Raw genomic sequence first — 25,511 nt, forward strand, 5'->3', positions numbered from 1 at the left:
GTAGGAGAAATTAGTATGTTGTCCTTTTAGCTAGTGTAATAAATGGGACTAACATTTCTAGAGTCTTCAGGACGGATTTGCTGAAATTATTTCTGTCACTAAGATGCAAATGTTACAATGTGTGTGCCTCAAAGACTGGAATAATTTGGTTTTGCTGAAATTCTCCTAGCTTTATTAAGATACAAATTGAGAAATGTTACAGTGGTTTATACCTCTGTTACCTTAACAGAAATCTTTACAAATGGGAAATTGAATTATCTAAAATACTTACCTAGACTCCTTGTTTTGGACTTCCCACTTCCAAAACCAACTGGAATCCATACAGTAGAGCTGGGAGATCAGCTCACAAAAGCCCTTTCAGAACAGCTGTATCTTGCTTTTGCACATCAGTCTGCAGCCTGCAGTTCCTGCAGCTTATAGAGAGTTTTTTTGAGTATAGTCAAATTCAAGCAAACTGATTTTTTTCAGAGATGTGTGATCTCTTGGATTTTTTATTTTTTTAATGTTCATCTTGCCCCTTGTATTATTGTTTGCAGTATTTTTCATTTGCATGAAAAAGAAATTAAGCCAGCTGTGAATGTATGCTGGAATTCGGCCTTAACTAATTTTTATCTCTTACTATAATACCTACAAAACGTAAGCCTCCAGTTTTGTCCTGGACAGGTTTTAGTTTCTGTTACCTTAAGTGAAAAGAGAAACCTCTTTGTGTCAAGTTCCTGGCCCAGTAATAGACTTCTCTACTGTGAGAGGTAATTCGGAGAAAACTCCAGGAACAAACTTGCCAACAAAGTTTTCAAGCTGACAAGCAGGTATACTTTATTGCGGCGCTGGGAGACACGGGGGATAACTCCTCCTAACGTGTGTCCCCGTATTGCTATACAAGCCATCCTTATATAGTCCCTGGGCATACATACATATTCATGAGGCTACATATGGATTACATCATTTTCCAGAGAGTTCCCCGCATGCGTACAGAATTGTGGTGGTGGTCTCTGAGGGTCGTTTACTTCTTCCAACAATCTTCATCACTTCTGGCAGCCTTTGAAGCACGCGCAGTAGATGCTCATACCAGTTTAATTGGTTCGTTAGCACCAGAGACATAATAATCCTCCTATCCTCCTACTTATCAGTTAGTTTAACTGTAGCCCATCCTGGACACCTGCCATTCCCAGATACTCCTTATCCCTGTGTCCTGTTCTTCTAGACTGTTTTTCTTAAAACTAGGCCAACTAACGATTTATCTTGTGAGAATTCTCAGTATGTTCTCTAGCTGTACTCTATTTTTTTTGTCTATGTATCATGCACCTCAGTAATTTTCCATTGCTACTGTTACAAAGCCATCAAGCTTAACATTACTTAAAACTACTTATAAAGGTTTCTATATCCCATTTTGTGATTTTGTGCCCCTTTGTCTCAAATTCCCCCCTTTTTCTGTCCTTTTGCAAATTCTTTTGCAACATTTTATATATTACCATTACCATCAAAAGTCTTTTTGAAATAATTTCCCATTTCTACCTGGTGCTTAGTTTCATTCCTTTTCCATTCTTCGTAATTTATCATAGACCGTTTACAACACCAGAGGGAACATTGTATCATACCACAAGTAATCAATATTAAAATAATTAACACCAATATTCCTGCAACCAGTTGCCTCAACCAGGAGAGATTGGGTAACCATGAAGTTAACTTTTTCCATGTTTCTTCAAAACCCCAGGAAGTGTCATCCATGGCCATTTAATGAAATATCTTAGTTTTTTTCCAAATTTCCTCCAGATCTGTTTCAATTCTGCCACTGTAGTCTGTATAGGAACAACAACTTTCATTGATTATGGAAGAAACCCCTCTTTGTGATGCCAGTAACATATCTAGAGCCATTCGGTTTTGTAATATCACCTTAGATAGGCTAGTTATCTCTTCTTGTTCTGCCTGGATTATATCGATGGTTTTACTTTCCATTTCCTCTATGGTTGCTGAGATATTTACAATTGCCTTCTCTAATTCACTTACTGCCAAAGATGGAATTAGCCCTTTTACAAAACTATGAAATGAATTGTGCCGTTCAGTAATAGGGTTAAACCCTCACTTAATTCATTTAGCAAAACTTCTAATCCAGGTCCCGGAGGGGTACCTGTTGATAATAGTAAAATTGGGTATTACAGCACCTAAGGTGCATGCCCCCTTCCAGTTGGGAGTAGAATCTTATAAGGATTTTTTCCACATAACCAATACCATCCTTTCCCTTTAGGAACGGGCCATCAGTGAACTTAGATACCATCTATGTTAATTGTATGATTGCAATTTGAATGGTGACCTACATCTGTGGCATTTAAACAAGCATGATCTCCTACCCTGGTTCCTGGGGTACATCTTTGTGCACAGGTGTAGTATTTATTACCTGGGTTAGAATTAACTATTCCAAATTTTAACCTTTCCTTCGAATACAGATTGCTAGTGTTCGCCCACAAATTTGTCCATGAGACAGTGTTAGGAATTGGAACTCCAATTAATGGGAGATCCAGGCTTTCTCCTGATTTAGGCAACTGTGCACACACCCAACAGTCACTACGATTAAAACATTAGTAACATTCTGCACTAATTTCAGGTATAAGTTCTGGTCCCAAGCTTGTGCACCAGTTATTATGAGTCCAAATTATGACCGACACAATTTCATACGCAAGGGTACTGAAGGTTCGATCCACCATGTCTTCTCTGGCTCTGGTGCTTTCTTTATTCTTGAATAATGTATCCAAGCAGGTTGTTCCTTTATCTTCACTGTTGTAAAGGTGATCAATAATATATGGTAGAGTCTGCCCCACTTCTCCTGTAGAGGATCTCCTGAAATAGAGCCAGTGGTAATGCCTGGTACCAATATATATTCGTTTCCTGACATATTTTACTAATTTGTTGTTTAATCAGATGGTTCATCTTTTCTACTTGCCCACTGGCCTAAGGCCTATATGGAACATGTAGTTGCCAATCAGTTTCTAATTTTTTGCTAATTTCTTGCAACAATTTTGCACTAAAGTGCGAGCCTCAGTCAGAAGAAATTGACTCTGGTACCCCAAAACGAGCTTATTATCTCATTAAATAATATTTTAATCACTTGTTTTGCATTATTTATTCTATAAGGGAATGCTTCTGGCCAGCCTGAAAAAGTATCCGTTAACACCAATAAATATCAATAACCCCCCTTTTTTTTTTGGTAATTCAGAAAAATCTATTTGCCACTGCTGTCCGGATAACTTCCTCTCCCAGTTGTCCCAGTTTGATTTCTATTTTCAGTCTTAGGATTATTCTTAAGACATAGCTGACATTGTTTTGTCACTAATTGAACTGTGGTGTACAGATTTGTTTGTCTAAATATTTATGCAAAGAGTTGCTACCCAAATGAGTTTTATTATGTTCTTCCCAAGCTAACATCCAGAGCTGGTTATAGGGGATTACAATTTGACCATCAGGTATTTGAGCCCAACCCTCTATTTTCCTGTCTCTTAAGATCCTCAATCAATTTTCTATCCTCTTTTGAATATCTAGGTTTAGATTTTTCAATTGTTAGTTTGCCATCAGGGATTAAGGACATGATTTGAAATTGTTCAGCTGCTCGTTTGGCTTCAAAATTGGACAAATTATTTCCAATTTCTCGATCAGAGTCACCTTGCTGATGTCCTTTACAGTACATAATAGCTACTTCTTCAGGTAGCTGAACAGTTTCCAGTAATTGTAGAATTTCCTGCATATCCTGCCTTTCATTTACCATTTTTCATGAAGGTACTACCATCAGTAAACCAAGAATCACCATTTTCCAGAGGTTTTTCTTTCAAGTCTGGTCAGCTCGAATATACAGTCTCCATGGTGGTCAAGCAGTTGTGTGTTAGTGGTTCTGTCGATTGTTCCTGCAAAAGGATGCTGGATTCACAACGTTAGTGACCACAATTTCTGTATCATCCTGTTCTACAGTGGTGGCCTGGTATTTAAAAAAACGTGAAGGAGATAACCAGTGGGCTCCTTTCTGCTCCAGGACTACTGATACCACATGGGACACTAGTACAGTAATCTTTTGTCCCAAAGTAAATTTGCAAGCCTCTTTAATATTTGTGATAACTGCTGCCATAGCTTTTAGGCATCTGGGCCATCCTTTGCTCGCTTCATCCAGCTGTTTTGAAAAATAGCCACTGCCCATCTGTAGGATCCTAATTTCTGAGCAAGGATCCCCAAAGCTATTCCCTGTTCTTCACAGGAATATAGCCAAAAGGATTTAGTCACATCCAGGAGTTACAGAGCTGCAGTTCTCATTAGCTCCGTCTTTAAATTTCTAAAAACCCCGTCTGCTGTATCAGTCCATTCTAAAGTGGGAGAGTTTCCTTTCAACAGTTCATACAGTGGTCTTACCAGAACACCATAATCATGGATCCAAGGTCTGCACCATCCAGTCATTCCCAGGGGTGTCCGGAGATCCTTGACGGTCGATGGTCTTGGAGGCTGGCAAATGGCTTCTTTTCTAGCAGTTCCAAGTTCTCTCTGTCCTCCTGTTATTTCATATCCTAGGTAGGAAACTTGGGTTTGGGTTAGTTGGGCCTTTTGTCTGGTTACCCGATAACCATTCAGTCCCAGAAAATTTAACAATTCCACTGTCTACTTGATACATTCTTCCTTTGTTTCTGTTGCAATTAACAGGTCATCCACATATTGTAACAGAGTCCCATTTCAGTAGGTGGCTTCCATGATTCTAGTTCTCATGCTAGCTGATTTCCAAAAATTGCCGGACTGTTTTTTTAACCCTTTAGGTAATACTGTTCAAGTTAATTGAGTTTCCCTTCCTCTGTCAGGATTTTCCCATTTGAAAGCCAATAATTGTGGCTTTCTTTGGCTAATGGTAAGCAAAAGAAAGTGTCCTTTAAATCCAGGATGGCAATTTCTGATTATTATTCAATTTAGTCAATCAGTCATATGAATTAACTACTACTGGACGAATATCCTCTGCAATTTTGTTGATTGCCCTGAGATCGTGAACCAATCTGCAACTTTTCTCATCATATTTCTTTACTGTCCAGATAGGAGTATTATATTCCGATTCACATTCAATTAATAATCTATATTTTAAAATTTATCAATTTTTTTTATTCCCTTTGATCTTCTAATTTTAAGGGATACTGTTTTATTCTAATTGGGTAGGCCCCCCTTTTTATTTCCACTTTAACAGGCAAAGCATTTTTCACCTTACCTGGAACTTCAGATGCCCATACTCCCACATATACCTGATTAAGGATTTCTTCTATTTCAGGGAGGTCCTCCTTTTTGCTTTTCTGTTGAATTAAACTCAAAACTGCAATTAATTGTTTTTAACTCTGAATTCCATTTTGCCTTCTTTAAATGTTGCTTCTTGCCCTAACAAAGATTGTAGAGAATTTGGCATGCATAAAAATTTATGCATTCCCATTTGTTTTCCCAATTTGTACTTTAAAGGTTTCAGAAAGAATGCCTTTTTTTTTTTTTTTTTTTTTTCTTTCCTGGTGGCCAGTAGCTCCCACATCTGTAACGAATTCTTTTCTCTCTGATTTAACACCAAATAATTTGCTCCTGTATCCACTAAAATTCCACTTTATTTCCTCTAGTCCCTAGTTTTAATGTAACCAGTGGATCTGCTAGCGTAGATTCCCCAGGTCCCCGTCAGTTTAGTTCCAGTTCAGTCACCGGAGCCACTCCATGGCACTGCCCTCCCCAGGCAGTCTCACTTCCAGCGTCCAAAACCCCCCATAGCACACACACCGGTCCGGTCCCACAGAAGAGAAGAGCCCACTCCCCCACCTCCTGCAGACATCCCTCCTCCCACGCTCAAACACTGGAGCTGCTCGAGCTCCCCTCCTTTCCCCCTTGGTTTTCCTTTTTTTTTTTTCTTTTTCTCACAGCAGCTCCCCCTGCTCTGCAGGGCCTGCAGATGCCTGCCTCTGCAACGGCACTTCTGGTTTAACCCCTTCTTAACTCTGAATGTGGATGTGCCGCTGGTTGCCAGTGACAGAAATCTCTTCCTCCTTATCAATATCAGATAGGACAGAGGCAGAGGGTGCTCCTCTCAGAGGTACCTGTAGTATGTGTTTTTCCACCTTATGTTCCTGATTACTGTTTTTTAACTTTAAACATCTTTCCCCAATATCAGAGGCTGAGCATCTCCAGCCTAACTTTCAGTTTTTCCCTGTCCTTTTCCAAAGCCAAAATTAAGGAATCTGGTGGAGCTATATTAATTTTGCATTCAGTCTGTCACTCTGTGTGATTTCTTAAAGTGAAAAAAGTATCTGCATACATTACTTCATCCCATTTTCCTTGCCCCCTTAAAACAACATTAATTGTAACAATGTATTATAGTTCAGAGTTCCATTTTTAGGCCATTTTTCCTGATCTTCCAAAGTATACAAAGGCCACCATTGGTTACAATATTTTACCAATATTTTCTTATTTACCAAGCCCCCAGGAGACCCTCCAAGTTTTTTCCAGTGTGCCAAAATGCACCCAAAAGGATTCTTTTTCAAGATCTCTTCACTCTGCTGATTTTCCATTATCAATCTCACATTCACACACACACACACAGATGGGATCCCCAGACATACTCCACACAGTTACAACACTTGAGACAAAGACAGAGACTTAAATTCAACCAACCAAACAACAGTTAATAACACAGTTATAACATCCTGTCACCAGTACCAGAATCACAAGACCAAAATCATTACTGTAACAAGCCACAAAATAAGGCGAATACCAGTAGAATCAAAAGCAATACTTCCTAACCCTTATAGCTCAGACCATATTGTAACATTAATAGGGGGGTTTCCTTGAACCCTTTATAGTTGACCAGCCTGTCAGTGTCCCAGGAAGGATGAGTCCCTTGTGTCCGACCAGCCTGTCTGCGTCCCACTGTGGGAACCATATTGAACAGCCCACTGCATCGGAGGGCTATTCAGGGACCCCAGCTGACAGCATCACTGAATCAAATCCCTTATGGGCTGTTGATAGCACATTGGACCCAAAACCATTTCCACAAAACACCCCCCTGCGTCTTGTAGGACCTAAATCACAAGATGCCCTCTGCTTAGTTATAACAGCCTGTCACTGATACCAAAATCACAAGACCAAAATCCTTAATATAACACACCACAAAATAAATCAAATACCAGTAAAATCCAAAACCTTTTTCTGCAAGACACCCCCTGCGTCTTGCAGGACCCAAACCACAAGAAGCCCCCTGCTTCCTTTGGGTGTATACCAGTAAAATCCAAAACCTTTTCTGCAAGACACCCCCTGTGTCTTGCAGGACCCAAACCACAAGAAGCCCCCTGCTTCTTGCGGGTGTATACCAAACGGACGCTAGCAGCCGGGTATACGCCTTTACCTACGAGATTTCTTATCTCGATTTACGGAAGGCTTCCAAACCATGCGTACGCTTACCAAGCCAATTTACCAAACCAATTTACCAAACCAATTTACCAAACCAATTTACCAAACCAATTTACCAAACCGAGGTGCCCCCTGCACCTTACAGACTATACAAAAAAAGAATACCTTTTATGAGATGGTCCTTGTCTGCTCCCGCAGCGATCCGAATGAGTCGAGGGGTCCCTCCAGGAAAAATTCCCGAGGGCCCTAGGGAGCCCTGTCCTCAGCGGGTCCTGCAGCCGAGCAGAGAGGGTCCCATCTGGGTCGCCAAATTGATTCGGAGAAAACTCCAGGAACAAACTTGCCAACAAAGTTTTCAAGCTGACAAGCAGGTATTCTTTATTGCGGCGCCGGGAGACATGGGGATAACTCCTTCTAACGTGTGTCCCCTATTGCTACACAAGCCACCCTTATATAGTCCCTGGGCATACATACATATTCATGAGGCTAACGTATGGATTACATAATTTTCCAGAGAAGTCCCCGTATGCGTACAGAATTGTGGTGGTGGTCTCTGAGGGTGGTTTACTTCTTCCAACAATCTTCATCACTTCTGGCAGCCTTTGAAGCACGCGCAGTAGATGCTCATCCCAGTTTAATTGGTTCTTTAGCACCAGAGACATAATAATCCTCCTATCCTCCTACTTATCAGTTAGTTTAACTGTAGCCCATCCTGGACACCTGCAGTTCCCAGATACTCCTTATCCCTGTGTCCTGTTCTTCTAGACTGTTTTTCTTAAAACTAGGCCAACTATAACGATTTATCTTGTGAGAATTCTCAGTATGTTCTCTAGCTGTACTCTATTTTTTTTGTCTATGTATCATGCACCTCAGTAATTTTCCATTGCTACTGTTACAAAGCCATCAAGCTTAACATTACTTAAAACTACTTATAAAGGTTTCTATATCCCATTTTGTGATTTTTTGCCCCTTTGTCTCAGAGGAGAGGTGTTGGCTGCATATTTACTGGGCAGCCCGTCAGTAAATGTACGTCCAAGCCTTAGTTTTTGAGGGCTCACTATGCTTTGTGCTTCGTATACTCAGCTCAGGGATGTGGGAGTTAAGTTACTCATCCATTGCAACTAGCTTGTTTTGTTGGTAATGAGCAATGCCTTTCTTTTTGTCTCTTCCTAACACCCTTTGAATTGCCATAGTTCACACACTAATATGGTAAGCATCTACTTTTACTGGAAATAGTCTCTGTAGATTAACCCTGAAACTCATGTTTTCCTCCTGAAAAACTCCTGAAAACACAGCTGTGTTGCCTCTTTAATATTTCAGCATTCCTGGTGTGAGTTCAGAGACTTCCAGTCTTTGGCTGAAGAAACTGCAAAAAGGAATTTTGCATTTCCCCCTGTCCTGGGTTTAGCAGTAGCAGTCATTTTTCTCCTTCTTGGTAGCTGGTGCAGTGCTGTGTTTTGACTTTCAGCTGGGAACAGAGCTGATAAAAATGATGTTTTGGTTTGGCCAAGGACTTTGTGGGCCTCATGCTCTGCCAGGGAGGAGGGAAGCCGGGAGGAAGAAGGGACAGGACACCTGACCTAAACTGACCAAAGAGGTATTCCATACCACAGCACGTCATGCCCAGGAGGTAACTGGGGAGGGACCCAGAAGGGCTAGAGGGGACTGCAGGGTTGGAGGAGGTATCGGTGGTGCTTGATCGGGCTGGGGGGCAAGTTATTGGTTGGCTGGTGATGGGGTGTTGTATTCTCTTCCCTTATTTCCTTTATCATTACTATTATTGGTGGCAGCAGTAGTAATTTGTGTTATACCTTAGTTACTAAACTGTTCTTATCTCAACCCGTGGGAGTTGCATTCTTTTTGATTCTCCTCTCCGTCCCTCGGAGAGTAGGGGGAGGGCAAGAAGGGGGGGAGTGAGTTAACAAGCTGTTTGGTTGGGTTAAACCACGACACCCCCCAGGATTACAGTAATTCTGCTTTGAGGGAAGGCCTCCCAGGTTTCACAGTGCCTAGAGTTCTCATCTTAAAGGTGGAATATATTAAAAACAGGAAGGCATTGCTTGTTGCTCTGTCTTCTGAAAATATGACTGATTCATATTTACTTGCATACTTTGAAACTGGAAAATAAGATAAAATTAGGTTAATTCATTCTATTTCAGTATTTTCCTAGTAATGTTACATCTTCAGGTTTTAAAGTGGTTTTCCTTCTCCTTTCTTCTCTGGCTGGAATACCAGAGAATATTTCTTCATACATAGACTTCTGTTCCCCATGTGCAAGTTGTACTAATGCATGGAAGAGAAGCAGCTACTATAAATCTGGTTGGAGAAAACAGTATTTTCCACAGCTGTAGAATGCAGAAGGCCCATGATCTCTTAATTTAGAAAGCCAGTCTTTTTTCTGCAAGAGAGGGAATCTTAGGTGATGAGGAGCAGAATTGCAGAAGCCTTTGAACTGAGCCAGCTGAGAGACCAGCTAGCATTTAAAGAACTTTGAAACTAATTTACAAATCAGAATGAGAGCTACCATGTTCTTATGGTGGAAGCCAAAGCTCTTAACCTTAGTGACGGTCAGAAAACAAGCTAAGGTTTGTGTGGGTCTAATCTTGCAATGTAATCATGTCGTGGTTTAACCCCACCCAGACAGCTTCTGCACCCACTCCCCCCCTTTCTTGCCCTCCCCCTACTCCTGGAGGGACGGAGAGGAGAATCAGAAAGAATGCAACTCCCACGGGTTGAGATAAGAACAGTTTAGTAACTAAGGTATAACACAAATCACTACTGCTGCCACCAATAATAGTAATGATAAAGGAAATAACAAGGGAAGAGAATACAACAACTCATCACCAGCTGACCGATAACTCGCCCCCCCAGCCCGACCAAGCACCGACCGATACCTCCTCCAACCCTGCAGTCCACAGCTCTTCCGGCTAACTCCCAGTTCCCCCCTAGGCATGACGTGCTGTGGTATGGAATACCTCTTTGGTCAGTTTGGGTCAGGTGTCCTGTCTCTGCTTCCTCCCGGCTTCCCCTCCTCCCTGGCAGAGCATGAGGCTCACAAAGTCCTTGGCCAAACCAAAACATCATTTTTATCAGCTCTGTTCCCAGCTGAAAGTCAAAACACAGCACTGCACCAGCTACCAAGACAGAGAAAAATGACTGCTACTGCTAAACCCAGGACAAATCATTACTCATTTATTGTACTTCGTAATTAAAAGTATTGATAAGCTTTGTGTATTTTATTAGAACATGCAAATACCATTCCCTTCCCTCATCCTATGGGTTTAAAATAGCTTGAACTTAATTAGGTGAACACTGTACTGCAACATGAAGTTATTTATTAAAAGTATTAAGAAATTATTTGATATGTCTGCATGGCCTTAGGGAAGTGGCTCATTTTGACCAAAATTAACTTCTTTCTTCACAAATTTGGTTCTCCATAAATTATTCATAAAAGTCAGAAATTGGTTTAAATCCTGTGTCACTGGCATATGTTGCTCAGTTTGCATTTATTGTTTTTCTGAAATCACGAAGACTGCAACCAGACTTTATAGTTTGCTGAATCCCACAGTAAATCTAATGAAATCTGATCTGCAATATTGTTGCTGAATATTCTTCACATTCGAACAAGTTCCTTAAAATGGCTAATTTCCTATTTTGACCATTGTTTTAAAATTAAACTTCAGTCAAAACTATTTGTTGGTAGTCCTAAGATGATATGTGTCTCCCTTTTTCTGCAGTTTGTCTCTGATTTGATTTTCAAGGCACTGTGTTGTGAGTATTGGTCATCAGTGACTTACTACTTTGCTTATTCTCTTTTGTATCATCTACTGTCATTTGAACTGCTATACAGGAAGTAACATAGGATTCTCCATAGTCTCTTAGCACATTTTTTTGTCTGGAAGAATTACTAATTCTACTTGTACCTACTCTTTGCATTTCCTGCTTAATTCTGCTAGGATGTGATTACTGGATCTTAATCTGGATGCCTGCGTAATGCTTGAGCTTTTCTTTTAATATATAAAAAAAAATCAAACAAATGAAACACAGCAAATTTGGGACATGCATTCTAAAAGAATATAAGCTGAAAACAGCTGGAAATGAGAGGTCTGGCTTGTTGCCTTCCATTTTTGTTTGTCACAATGCTATAAGTTTGTGTGACAGTAGATGTATGTTTCTTCTGCTTTTGGCTTTATTTGCCTCTGTTTCTGCTAATGCGGTTATATATACTTCTTTCTGCTTTGGGTAGGGAGGGAATCCTCCCCCAACTCTTCATGTCAGCCTAGAGAAATCAGTAGTTTAAAGTCAGAGTTTGATAACACTGCATATTCTTAGGTGTGCAAAGCTGCTTGTGTCTAGAAAATTTTAACTTTTAAAGGGTATGAAATCTTAATATATATATACTTGCAGCTGTAAATTCAACAGCTGTAATACAAGCCTTGTGAGACTTAATCCAGTTATGAGTAACTCAGTGTCTGTTACTCAGTATATGTAACTAACACTCCTCACTAATTTTTATTCCAGGGCATGCACACAGTAATTTTTTCTGTTGAAAACAAAAGGCTGAATTTTCCTGTTAGTTATATGTACCTTGACTGTGTAGAGGCAACAGAACAAAGAAAGGTGACTGACTTCCACTGTTTTAAATCTTTATCCTGCCAATACCTGCTCACACGCTTAGTCAGATCTGAATTGATTTTATTTTTTTGGTGAGGCTGGGTAGAGTTGTAAGTGTTGGCAGGATTGGGATCTTAAGGTGTTAGGGTGTTTTTTTAATAGCCTTTCAAAGACAGGATAAGTCAGTAGGACTAACACATACTGAATCAACATAGGTTGCTTGTTCAACTTGGAAAATAATATGTTACTGAAATGACAGCTCAAAGGTAAATCAAATGTACTTGCCTTTATTATTAAGGTTGTATGGCTTCCTTTGCTTTAATATATTTCTGATGTGTTGGTATTTTTTATACGTGATCTTAACGTATGATTTACTGTTCCAAATACATTCACACCAAAATGCTGTTAATGTTCTGGGCCTTGCAAGCTTTTTCATTCACATTTGGTTTAAGGTGCTTCTATGAGTGTGTTCCTGGTAGAATAGGCCTACTGTAAACAAACGTCCATTAATCATGTGACATAAACACTGAGGATAGGGTTGTTTAATGGAATCAAGCTTCAGTGCATGGTGTAAACATGCATCTTCTTTCTTTTGTTGCTGTTTTTTAAGTTGATGTGAATTTAAATGTGTGCTAGAAGGATTTGCTGCTTAGAGCATGACTGAATTTTCTTGTTTAAAATGCCATTGCTATGCAATGAACAGAATCAAGGAATGACATCGTTCAACTCTGCCTTGCAGTCAGGTTGAGGGTATGTTTGTATTAGTACGTGTGACTCTTCCACTTCACCAAAATTGGAATTGGACAGCCTGAAACCATGGAAACTCCTGACAGAACTGCTGAGTTAAATAACACAAGTCTTTTACTTCTGATTCTTTTTCATATACTCGCTTTACAGCAGCATCTGCAACATTAACTAGCAGTGGAGTATAATCAATGACTTGTGATGATGTAAACTGTACATTTCACAACACCTAACGCGTTGCATGCTTCAGGCACTTGCATGCATAGCGAGATTGGCAGTACTTCTGTCTACAGGTATTTGCAAGTGCTTCTATGATAAAGCTAGGTATGAAAGATAGTAATAAATCTCATGGGTGAGTCTTTCCCAAAGCATGCGTGAGTTAATCTCAACAAGGCTGAGAAATGTCCTTAAAATGTTTCTCTTCTCATCATTGGTGAGATTTTGAGCTAGTGGACAAACTTAGTTTTCAAAGGATATCCCTGTTTAATTCTTCTTATTTAAGCCAGTAAACTTGCAATAAACAAAAGCAGGCATTCATTTCTTAGACCTGTTTTACAAGTGACAGTCCCAAAGAAGGAATGTTGTCCTAGTAAGTGTGAAAATTTTAAGTATATTAATGCATGCAGAGAAAGCCCTGTGCCAAAATACTGTTTCGTATTTCCCTCTGCTGGAAACTGAAGTCTTGCACAAAGCTGCTAGTAATTTATTCATAAGTATTGAAATGTTCATAAATGAAGCACTTAGTCCTGTAAATTTTACATATTTTGGAATAAAGTTAACTTGAATCAATTTTTTGGCTTCTGTTTTAATGGCTGTGATCTGTCCACAGATGCATGGGGTGGGGTATTCAGTGCCTGTTGGTAAGCACCACCCATTACATGTTTGGTAAGTACCACCCATTACATGTTTGGTAAGTACCTCATCTTACCTTTTGAAAGCTGTGTGTCTTTGGATTTGGTAGAGATTTTGTAAATTAAAGCATTACATTTTTGTAAATTAACGAATTGCAATGTCAGTCCTTGATATCCAGAGGTGGCAACAGTTTTCCTGTGTAGTTCTCCATGAATCTTAGGAAGTTCAAACTCACAAAACAAATGTTATCATAATGTCAAGATGCTGCATTTCATAAAAGCAAAACAAATGATTCAAGAGGTTCTCTGCTGTAGGTGAACCTACGTATAGACTTCCATGCAGGTTCTGATGCATACAGGCAGAGCTGCATTCTTTGGAGCAGCAGCATCCAGGCTGGCAGCAGTAGTTGTGCTCCCTCTCAAACCTCTTGGAAATGAGTGCAAAATTAAGTCTTAAATTACCTTGTATGCACAATAGAATACCTCTTCAGTTTCAGCTCACTGAGAGATGCAGCTCTCAAGACAGAAGGATTACTTTGCATTCTTTCTCTATCTTACCATCCACCCCCCCTGTAGTTTTCAAGATCTCTAGCCATAAGTAGCAAGTAGAAATGCAACTGCATTATGATGATTACATTTCAAAGTATCCTACTAGAAAATTAAAATCCTTTCTAACAGATTATATTATTTTGCAATATATTTTATATAACTAAGAAAATAGTTTTTCCCACTACAAAGAATTTAAAACCCAGGAAGCTTAGAGTAGGTTGCTTTGGACTACAGATCATACTTTGTCCCTTTTCTTCCTGTTGGCCGGGGTTCAGCAGTAGTAATCATTTTTCTTCTTCTTAGAAGCTGGTGCAGTGCTGTGCTTTTAACTTTCAGCCTGGGAACAAAGCTGATAACACCAGTGTTTCTAGTTGTTCCTAAGTAATTGTCCTGGGTTCAACAGTAGCAGTCATTTTTCTCCTTCTTAGTAGCTTGTGCAGTGCTGTGTTTTTGTCTTTCAGCCCAGGAACAACACTGATAACACCGATGGTTTTAGTTGTTGCTAAGTAATGTTTACTCTGACCAAGGACTTTCTGAGTCTCATGCTCTGCCAGGGAGGAGGAGAAGCCAGGAGGAAGCAGAGACAGGACACTTAACCCAAACTAGCCAAAGAGGTATTCCATACCACAGCATGTCATGCCCAGTATATAAACTGGGGGCAGTTAACCGGAAGAGCTAGATCGCTTCTTGGGTCGGGCTGGGCATTGGTCGGCATGTAGTGAGCAGTTGTATTCTCTTCCCTTGTTATTTCCCTTATCATTATTATTAATGGTGATAGCAGTAGTGGTTTTGTGTTCTACCTTACTTACTGTTGTTATCTCAGCCCATGGGTGTTACATTCTTTCCATTCTGCTCCCCATCCCTCCGGGAGCAGGGGCAGGAAGGGGGGGAATGAGCATGCAGCTGCGTGGTTCTGTGTTTCTAGCTGGGCTTAAACCACAACAGTTCTTTTTGGCGCCCAGCGTGGGACTAGAATGGTTGAGATAATGACAGATCTGACCAGAGTGTGTCTAATTGTATTTGTGATAAGCATTCATTTTTTTCGGATTAATAGTGACTCATCATAATGCTGAGTTTTTGGCTCTCACAGTTGTTGCTCTTGATCTCAGAGTTTCAGCATGTCGTACCATACTTACAACAACTGGTATTTGCTGAGTTTGTGTTTATCAGCTGGGGGGCTTGGGCTAAGGTTCTTATTTCATTGTACTTTATGGTAATGACTTGTAATACAATAAACTCATTGATCATGAAACTGATCTGGCTTGTGTTCTGAGACAAAGGGGCACAAAATCACAAAATGGAATATAGAAACCTTTAGAATTAGTTTTAAGTAATGTTAAGTTTGATGGCTTTGTAACAGTAGCAGTGGAAAATTACTGAGGTGCATGATACATAGAGAAAAAATAGAGTACAGCTAGAGAACATACTGAGAATTCTCACAAGATAAGTCATTATAGTTGACATAGTTTTAAGAAAAACAGTCTAGAAGAACAGGACACAGGGATAAGGAGTATCTGGGAACTGCAGGTGTCCAGGATGGGCTACAGTTAAACTGATAAGTAGGAGGATAGGAGGATTATTGTCTCTGGTGCTAACGAACCAATTAAACTGGTATGAGCATCTATTGCGCGTGCTTCAAAGGCTGCCAGAAGTGATGAAGATTGTTGGAAGAAGGAAACAACCCTCAGAGACCACCACCACAATTCTGTACACATGCGAGGAACTTTCTGGATAATTATGTAATCCATATGTAGCCTCATGAATATGTATGTATGCCCAGTGGCTATAAAAGGACGGCTTGTGTGGCAATTGGGGGACACACGTTAGAAGGAGCTATCCCCATGTCTCCCGGCACCGCAATAAAGAATACCTGCTTGTCAGCTTGAAAACTTTGTTGGCAAGTTTGTTCCTGGAGTTTTCTCCGAATCAGTTCCCAGCGTGATCATCACCTCTATACTTTAGGAGGTATATAATGGAAGTGTTTAGCAATTGCACATCTTTTTTCCCCTCCTTGGGTGGTCAACCTGTGAAGGAGACATTCCCTTACACCCCCAGCTCCCCCACCATACTATTTACAGCATCATTTGAGAGTTCTGAAGGTTCTGAATGGCCTTTGAGTACCCTTGAAACCTGCCTGCTGATTGTGATGGGGATCAGCATGTTGGCTCACATACAGAGTGTGTTTTATCCACGACCATTTTGTCTGATCTTGAAAGTTAATCACAGTTGGATTTGGGTCTCATCTAGGATTAGACAACAATATAGGAGGACCAAGAGATTTTCCCCAGGGATGGTCAGTCATGAGTGGCAGGGTGTGTGGGATAGTATGGGCAAGTATCTAGGCCAGTGGGCCCCTCCAGTGCTTTGAAACTTCATTGAACAAGTGCAAAATCCAGAAAAACTAGTAAAACACTTAAATGAGGTGTGTTGCCACCCTGGTCATACCAGAGAGGGACAAATCATGGCAATGTGCTGGGACTTGTCTTACAGAGCCCTTTTCAACACTATCCAGCACCTTCAAAGGGAAAAAGATGTCTCTGGGTCTGATGGCAAAGCAACAGACAGCACAGGTACTTCAACTCCAATCACAGCAGCTACACCAACCCCAGTGACGAGTACAGCAACTACTCAAACTCTGACTACAACACACAGCGCAGCTGCTCCAGCTCCGAGCACAGCAGCTACACCAACCCCAATGACAAGTACAGCAGCTACTCAAACTCTGACATCAACAGACAGCGCAGCTGCTGGTGCTACTCAACCCCCAAGCACAGCGGTTGTACCAACCCTGACAACAGATACTACAGCCACTCCAACCACAGTGACAGACACTGCAGCTAAACCAAAGGACTGATTTGTGCCAATATCGGTTGCCCCTGTACAGAAAGGCAAATCAAACAAGAGGCACAAAAAGCAACCCATACAGTGAAGAAAGATGAAGAACCAATGCACTTACTACATGGGACAGCATCTGAAAAAGAGTTGTTATTATGTGGATAAGAGGAAGAAGAAGAGGTGCCTTCTTGACCCTGGACTTCACCCAAGCTACGGAATATGCGAACAGATTTCACCCATCATCCAGCGGAGCACATCATCACTTGGCTCTCCGATGCTGGGACAATGGGGCCAACAGTCACTAACTAGAAGGTAGGGAACCTAAGCACCTGGGATCACTTGCTGGGGAAGGGTGATTTTACAAAGCAATTGCAAAAGAAAAGCTGTCCCTTGGACTGTGGAGGCTGCTCTTGGCAGCTGTGAAGTAAAGGTTTCTGTAAAAGGATGATGTTATGAGTCATTTGGCCAACCGGACCATGATAGTGAAAGGCATCCAGTCTCTGAGGGAATCAGCCATTGTAGAGGTGATTTATCGTAGGCCAGATGCTGGGGATGCATCCGTAGATCCAGGTGAAATCAAATGTACACGACCCATGTGGCAGAAATTTACACAGTGCACCATCATCACCATAAGCTGGCATGATGTAGTACCATCAAGAGTGAATGAACTGATTTGTCAACTCCGAGAGTTTGAAGACAATCTCACCCCTTCCATCATTTCAGCTGTGGAAAAACTGTCCCAGGAGTTCAAACAATTGAGAGACGATCTATACGATCTATCCAGCTCCTCACATGTACCAACCCACGTCTCAGCTATTAACAAAAGGCGTCTCATTGCTCGAGAGAGAAGATATAGGAGGTACACGCCACGGGCCACCCTATGGTTTTACCTGTGGGATCATGGAGAAGACATGAGAAAGTGGGGTGGAAAAACTACCTTAGCTCTGGAGAAATGGGTGCATGAATTTAAGAGGAGAACAAAGGTCAAATATTGTGATCACTATTAGAGGGGCCCAACGTCCATCCAGGTGGAGGTAAAGGACAGTCGGATTTACTGGACTGCATGGATCAGTTGGCCTGGCACATCAGTCCCACAGGAGTATAAGGCTCTAGCAGATACTGGTGCACAGTGTACTCTGATGCCATCAAGCTGTCAATGGGTATAACCCATTTATATTTCTGGAGTGACAGGAGGATCCCAAGACTTGACTATACTGGAGGCTGAAATCAGCCTGACTGGGAGGAAGTGGCAAAAGCACCCCATTGAACCATTGTGAATGGTTCAAAGGCTCCATGCGTCCTTGGAATGCACTACATCAGGAGGGGGTACTTCAAAGACCCAGAAGGGTACCAATGGGCTTTTGGTATTGCAGCTTTGGAGACAGGGAAAATTGAGCAGCTGTCCACCTTGCCTGGTCTCTCAGAGGATCCTTCTGTTGTGGGGATGCTTAAGGTCAAAGAACAAATGACAGTTGCGACCACAACAGCGCACCGGCAGCAATATCACATCAACTGAGACTCCCTGATTCCCATCCATAAGATGATCCGTAGACTGGAGAGCCAAGGAGTGATCAGCAGGACCTTATCACCTTTAATAGCCCCATATGGCCAGTGCAAAAGTCTAATGGAGAGTGGAGACTAACAGTAGACTATCGTGGCCTGAATGAAGTCACACCACCCTTGAATGCTGCCATACCGGATATGCTAGAACTTCAGTATGAACTGGAGTCAAAGGCAGCCAAGTGGTATGCCACGACTGATATTGTCAATGCATTTTTCTCAATTCCTTTGGCAGCAGAGTGCAGGCAACAATTCGCTTTTACTTGGAGGGGCTTCCAGTACACTTGGAACTGACTGCCCCATGGGTGGAAATGCATCCCTTCCATCTTCCATGGACTGATCCAGACTGCACTGGAACAGGGACAAGCTCCAGAACACCTGCAGTACACTGATGACATTATCGTGTGCGGTGATACTGAGGAAGAAGATTTTGAGAAAGGAAGGAAAATAATCCAAGTCCTGCTTAAAGCTGGTTTTGCCAAAAAACAGAGTGAGGTCAAGGGACCTGCACAGGAGATTCAGTTTTGGGGAAGAAAATGGCAAGATGGATGTCGCCAGATCCTCACAGATGTGATCAGCAAGGTAACAGCAATGTCTCCACCAACTAATAAGAAAGAAACACAAGCTTTCTTGGGTGTTGTGGGGTTCTGGAGACTGCACATCCCAAATTAGAATTTTTGATTGTAAGCCCTCTCTATTACGTGATATGGAAGGGGTATGATTTTAAATGGTGCCCTGAACAACAACAAGCCTTTGAACAAGTTAAACGAGAGATAGTTCATGCAGTAGCCCTCGGACCAGTCCAGACTAGGCGAGATGTGAAAAATGTACTCTACAGCACAGCTGGGGAGAATGGTCCTACCTGGAGCCTCTGCCAGAACGCCCCAGAGTAGACTTGAGGTCGCCCCTTCGGCTTTTGGTTTCAGTGATACAGAATATCTGACGCCACCTGTACCCCAACTGAGAAGGATATACTGGCAGCCTATGAAAGGGTTTGAGCTCCTTCAGAAGTGACTGGCACTGAAGCACAGCTCCTCCTGGCACCCTGGTTGCCCGTACTGGGCTGGATGTTCAAAGGCAGGGTCTCCTATACACACCATGCAGCTGATGCTACATGGAGTAAGTGGGCTGCTCTAATTACAGAATGAGCTCGAATAGGAAATCCCAGTCCTCCGGGAATTCTGTAACTCATCATGGACTGGCCAGAGGGCAAAGATTTCGGAATGTCACCAGAGGAGGAGGTGATGCGTGCAGATGAGGCTCCACCATATAATAAACTGTCAGAAAGTGAAAAGCAGTATGCCTTGTTTACTGATGGGTCCTGCCGTATTGTGGGAAAACATCGGAGATGGAAGGCAGCTGTATGGAGTCCTCGACGATAAGTTACAGGAACTGCTGAAGGAGAGGGTGACTCGAGTCAGTTTGCCGAGGTGAAAGCCATCCAGCTGGCCTTGCACACTGCTGAATGAGAAAAGTGGCCAGTACTTTATACTGACTCAAGCATGGTGGCAAATGCCCTGGGGGGGGAGGGGGGGGGGGGTGGTTGCAGCAGTGGAAGCAGAGCAACTGGCAAGGCAGAGATAAACCCATCTGGGCTGCTGCACTATGGAAAGATATCACTGTCCGGTTGCAGAACCTGGTGGTAAAGGTACGACATGTAGATGTTCATGTACCCAAGAGTCGTGCCACTGAGGAACACCACAACAACCAACAAGTGGATAAAGCTGCTAAGATTGAAGTGGCTCAGGTGGACTTCGATTGGCAACATAAAGGTGAATTAGTTTTGGCCCGGTGGGCCCATGACACTTCAGGCCATCAGGGCAGAGATGCAACATATAGATGGGCTTGTGATTGAAGAGTGGACTTAACAATGGACACTATTGCCCAGGTTATTCATGAGTGTGAAATATGTGCTGCAATTAAACAAGCCAAACGGTTAAAGCCTCTTTGGTATGGAGGATGATGGCTGAAGTACAAATATGGGGAGGCCTGGAAGATTGACTATATCGCACTGCCACCAACCTGCCAAGGCAAGTGCCATGTGCTTACCATGGTGGAAACAACCACCAGATGGCTGGAAACATATGCTCTGCCCCACGCCATTTCCCGGAACATTATTCTGGGCCTTGAGAAGCAGATCTTGTGGCCACACTGCACCCCAGAGAGAAATGAGTCAGACAATGGGACTCATTTCCGGAATAACCTTATGGACACTTGGGCCAAAGAGCATGTCATTGAGTGGGTATATCACATCCCTTACCATGCACCAGCCTCTGGGAAAATCGAAAGGTACAATGGGCTGTTAAAAACTACCCTGAGAGCAATGGGTGGTGGGACATTCAGACATTGGGATACACATTTACCGAAAGCTACCCGGTTGGTCAACACCAGAGGATCTGCCAGCAGGGCTGACCCAGCCCAGTCAGAATTTTACATACTGTAGATGGGGATAAAGTTCCTGTTGTGCACAGAAAGAATTTTCTGGGGAAGACAGTCTGGGTTATTCCTTCTTCAGGTAAAGTCAAACCCATTTGTGGGATTGCTTTTGCTCAGGGACCCGGATATACTTGATGGGTAATGAGGGAAGATGGGGAAGTCTGATGTATACCTCAAGGGGATTTGATTTTAGGGAAAAACAGCCAATGAACTCAATTATATGCTGTTGCCTGCTGTGTAGCACTTTTATAGCCCACCACCTAGATGTCTTTATGTCCAACAAGGAATGAACTGTGATGAAAGCAGACGAGCTCAGCAGCTATGAGTTCTGTGGTGTCATCAGCAGGCAACAGTCCAGCCCTGAACACCATCTCTCCTGCTTTGAAAGTCTGTTACAAGAACTGGAGCCCGATATCTCTGTGTGTGTGTGCGTATGTGTGTGTGTGTATATATATATGAGACAAGAGTGATGGTATATTGAAAAATGTGGGATCTGAGCACGACATTAATGGTATGGAATAAGGGGTGGATACTGTCCTGTGTTCAGCAGTAGCAGTCATTTTTCTCTTTCTTAGTAGCTGGTACAGTGCTGTGTTTTTGACTATGAGCCTGGGAACAACGCTGATAACACCAGTGTTTTTAGTTGCTAAGTAATGTTTACTCTGACCGAGGACTTTCTGAGTCTCATGCTCTGCCAGGGAGGAGGGGAAGCTGGGAGGAAGCAGAGACAGGACACCTGACGCAAACTAGCCAAAGGGGTATTCCGTACCACAGCACGTCATACCCAGTATATAAACTGGGGGCAGTTACCCGGAAGGGCTAGATCGCTTCTTGGGTTGGGCTGGGCATCAGTCGGTGTGTGGTGAACAGTTGTATTCTCTTCCCTTGTTATTTCCCTTATCGTTATTATTATTGGTGGTAGCAGTACTGGTTTGTGTTATACCTTAGTTACTGGACTGTTCTTATCTCAACCTGTGTGAGTTATATTCTTTTGATTCTCCTCCAAATCCCTCTGGGAGTGGGGGGATGAAGAGGGGGAAGAGCAAGCGAGTGAGCTATTGCATGATCCTGGCTTGCTGGCTGGGCTTAAACCACAACAGTTCTCTTCCGTTGTTATTTCTCTCATCATTATTATTATTGGTGGTAGCAGTAATAGTTTTGTATTATACTGTAGTTACTGGACTCTTCTTATCTCAGCCTGTGGGAGTTACATTCTTTCGATTCTCCTCCACATCCCTCCAGGAGCAGGGGGAGGGAGAAGGGGGTGAGTGAGCGAGCTGCTGCGAGGTTCTGAGTTACCAGCTGTGCTTAAACCACCACATGTGTACAGTTCCCTTCTTTAATAGTGGTCCCACCATTTTCTCTTAATTGGAGGATATAAAATGCTGGTTTCTGTTACCTGTATATCTTGTAGATATAACTTGGAGTAGGTGAACAAGCACGTCCTCCTTGACTAAAAGTTCATCCGTACCATTACATCAGCTGCAGTCATGAATGAAGCATTTCCTTGACGTGTTGTGGGCTGCAGGTTTCTGTCCCATTGTACTCTGAGATATTTGCACAAGGCAGCATTCTGCTGTAGTGGTAGCAAAATATGGAAGGTATTTCTAGAGTAGAGTATCTCATAAACTAAATGTCAGAAACTAAATTCCTTTTTAATTAAAATTTAAAAAGCATTTTAAAATATGAAAAAGTCAAACATATAAGATGCTGACTGTCTTTTTAGGAATGATTCCACTTAGTTTAGGCTGTTATTTCAGGCATTTCATTATTCAGAAGAGATCTAGCCCATGAGCAAAAGTCAGATACTGTGACAGAATGATTCTCACAAAACTTCCAGAAATGGTAGGCTGTGTAAAAGGCAGGACAAACTTTAACTCTCGATTGAGAACAAATTGAGAAGAAAATGTCTTCTTAGAGACCAGGAAAGCCTCGTGCAGTTTTGTTCTACTTTCTTGTTTGCTGTTGTTGAGAACTCACTTATTCCTTCTGCTGGCAGTGAAAGCATCCCCAACTGATTTGTGTTTAGTTCCTGAATTTCCATCTTTAAATAAATTGCATGCTGACAAGCTGATTGGTTTTTGTCAAATCAATGGAATTGGGTATAGATTTTCTTTCTGGCTCCAGGATTTGTCAGCAAGGCCTCTTCAAACAGTCCTTTGGAAGCTTGGACCTGAAACAAAAGGGGGAAAAATATTGATTTAACTTTCAGGTATTCTATCATTGTATTTTTACATTGTTGTCAACAATTCCCTTTTGGCTTGTTTTGTTTTGGCACCTTGAGTACATCACCTGCAATCATCAGTGAAGAAAGGAATTGCTTGGGGTTTTTTTGTTCCATTAATAGTATTCTCAGGGAGAAAAGAGGATGCCTAAAAAGATAAAAGGCAAGAGTATTACACAAGTTTATGATAAGGAGAAGTCGGGCAACTGAAATTATCAGAGGAAGGGAAGTCGACCTCTACTAAGGTACCCCAATTGTGTAAAGTATAACAGAAACTAAATTACTCCAAAGTCACGTTCTCCATGGGCACCACAAAAAAATTCAAAACTGTGTAATCAGGTTTAAACTGATTTAGCTTGTTAGTTTTGAATAGTTTCACAGTAGTTTAAAAATGAAAAGACTTTGCATATTAATGTAAAAGGTAAAGTTCTTGCTACTTCCTGTTTTAAAAATGAAATTAGCATCAGCAAAACCAAGTGTTAATTCCTTACAAAATTTTCATTATGACAGGTGGAAATTACTAAAAAATAACTCAAGATGATGTAGCTTTAAAGCCTGTTTGAACAAATCTCTGGGTCTGTTCTTTTTCTTCCCCAAATCGGTATGAGTAGATGAAAACCAACCATGAGTCCATGTTATTTTCCTGAAATACTCATTTTTGGGAGGGAGGCACAGGAAAGAGGCCTAATGAATCTTTCCTGTAGTGTGCATTAAAAAAACAAGTGAGACAGTTTTAAGATCCTGGGCTAATGAATTCAGATATAATTCTTTATGTCATTCCTATCTCTTTTTTCAAAACCTTTGATCATCCTGTGAATATAAGCCAATGACAAAACAAATCACTGGGAAGATTAATGGTGTCAAATTTATCAATGCGGGGAATTATTTTTCATTCCCTGCTTAGGAACTATCTGTCATTAAAAAGATTTGGAACCCAGAAGCAGTAACCTAGGAATTATTTTCTACTTATTAATAAAGGAATTAAAGCTTATAGTTCTAATATGAGCCAGTGGGGAGCTTTTCCCCATGTTCTAGTAAATTTTGATTTGGAGAAAACTCCAGGAACAAACTTGCCAACAAAGTTTTCAAGCTGACAAGCATGTATTCTTTATTGCGGCGCTGGGAGACACAGGGTAGAGCTCCTCCTAATGTGTGTCCCCTATTGCTACACAAGCCACCCTTATATAGTCCCTGGGCATACATACATATTCATGAGGCTACACATGGATTGCCACATTTTCCAGAAAGTTCCACGCATGCATACAAAATTGTAGTGGTGGTCTCTGAGGGTCATTTACTTCTTCCAACAATCTTCATCACTTCTGGCAGCCTTTGAAGCACACCCAGTAGATGCTCTTAACAGCTTAATTGGTTCGTTAGCACCAGAGACATAATAATCCTCCTATCCTCCTGCTTATCAGTTAGTTTAAGGATTTATCTTGTACAAGAATTCTTACTGTGTTCTCTAGCTGCACTCTATTTTTTTTTAATATAACATGCACCTCAGTAGTTTTCTGTCGGAGACTCCATGTCATCGCGATGCGGAGGGAACACAGCACAACCAATATGATTGATAAAGTGATCCGTTTATTCTGCTTAAGCCTGGGGTATATATAGATCTAGGCTGCTATTCACACATATTCTTGGGAAACTTCTGTGGTTTTATTATTTACAGGCACATCCCGTTTTCTTAACCTCCTTATTCCTCCCTTCAAGATACTCGTTAACTACAAGGTCAGTTTACCCCCCTGCACAGCTGGTGTTTTTTACGGAGCTGGATTTCTCACTGACTCTTACAAAACTGGTCCCTGGCCAAGTTCAGCCATGGGAACATAACCCTTGCCTGACAACCACGCTTCCACAATTCCCCCTTTTTCTTTTTCAAGCATATTTTTTGCAATTTTCATAAGGCTTTGCTGAATACATTGAATAATAGAAGGCAAACAAATCAAGATAAGAAAAACCAAGATACATACAGGCAAAAAATGACTTAAAATACCGATTAGCCAGGATCCTACTCCCAATGACCTTAACCAAGAGGTGAGGTCCCAAAAGTCACCTTCTTTTAATTTGTGCAAGTTGTCTTTGAGTTGTTGCAGCTCCTTGTGTATAGAGCTACTATGGCCTGAGAGATTCATGCAACACGTATGGCTCTCTGGTAACAGGGGAGGCCATCCTTCACATCAAGGTCTGGCATGGCATGTGTCCCCACCGCTTCACGCCTTCTGGGTTGCAGCCAGCAGCGGAGCTAAAGGTTCTTCTTGGTGTCAGGCACAGAGGCCAACCCAGTCTTGCCCTTGATTGGGGTA

The 25,511-nt window shown here is 41.7% G+C and overlaps 1 long non-coding RNA gene across 1 annotated transcript in view; it reads right to left on the minus strand.

The window, feature by feature from the left end:
* LOC133222533 (uncharacterized) overlaps positions 1-24,626 on the minus strand; it is a 57,941-nt gene extending 33,315 nt beyond the window's left edge. Inside the window, exon 1 of the long non-coding RNA XR_009728309.1 lies at positions 24,501-24,626. This is a non-coding gene — a long non-coding RNA (uncharacterized LOC133222533). The remainder of the gene's footprint in view (positions 1-24,500) is intronic.
* Positions 24,627-25,511: the final 885 nt, after the last annotated feature.

Source organism: Neopsephotus bourkii, unplaced genomic scaffold (assembly GCF_033783945.1).
Source record: "Neopsephotus bourkii isolate Nb327-2 ecotype Australia unplaced genomic scaffold, CSIRO-AGI_Nbou_v1 NB_19, whole genome shotgun sequence".
Lineage (NCBI taxonomy): Eukaryota > Metazoa > Chordata > Aves > Psittaciformes > Psittacidae > Neopsephotus > Neopsephotus bourkii.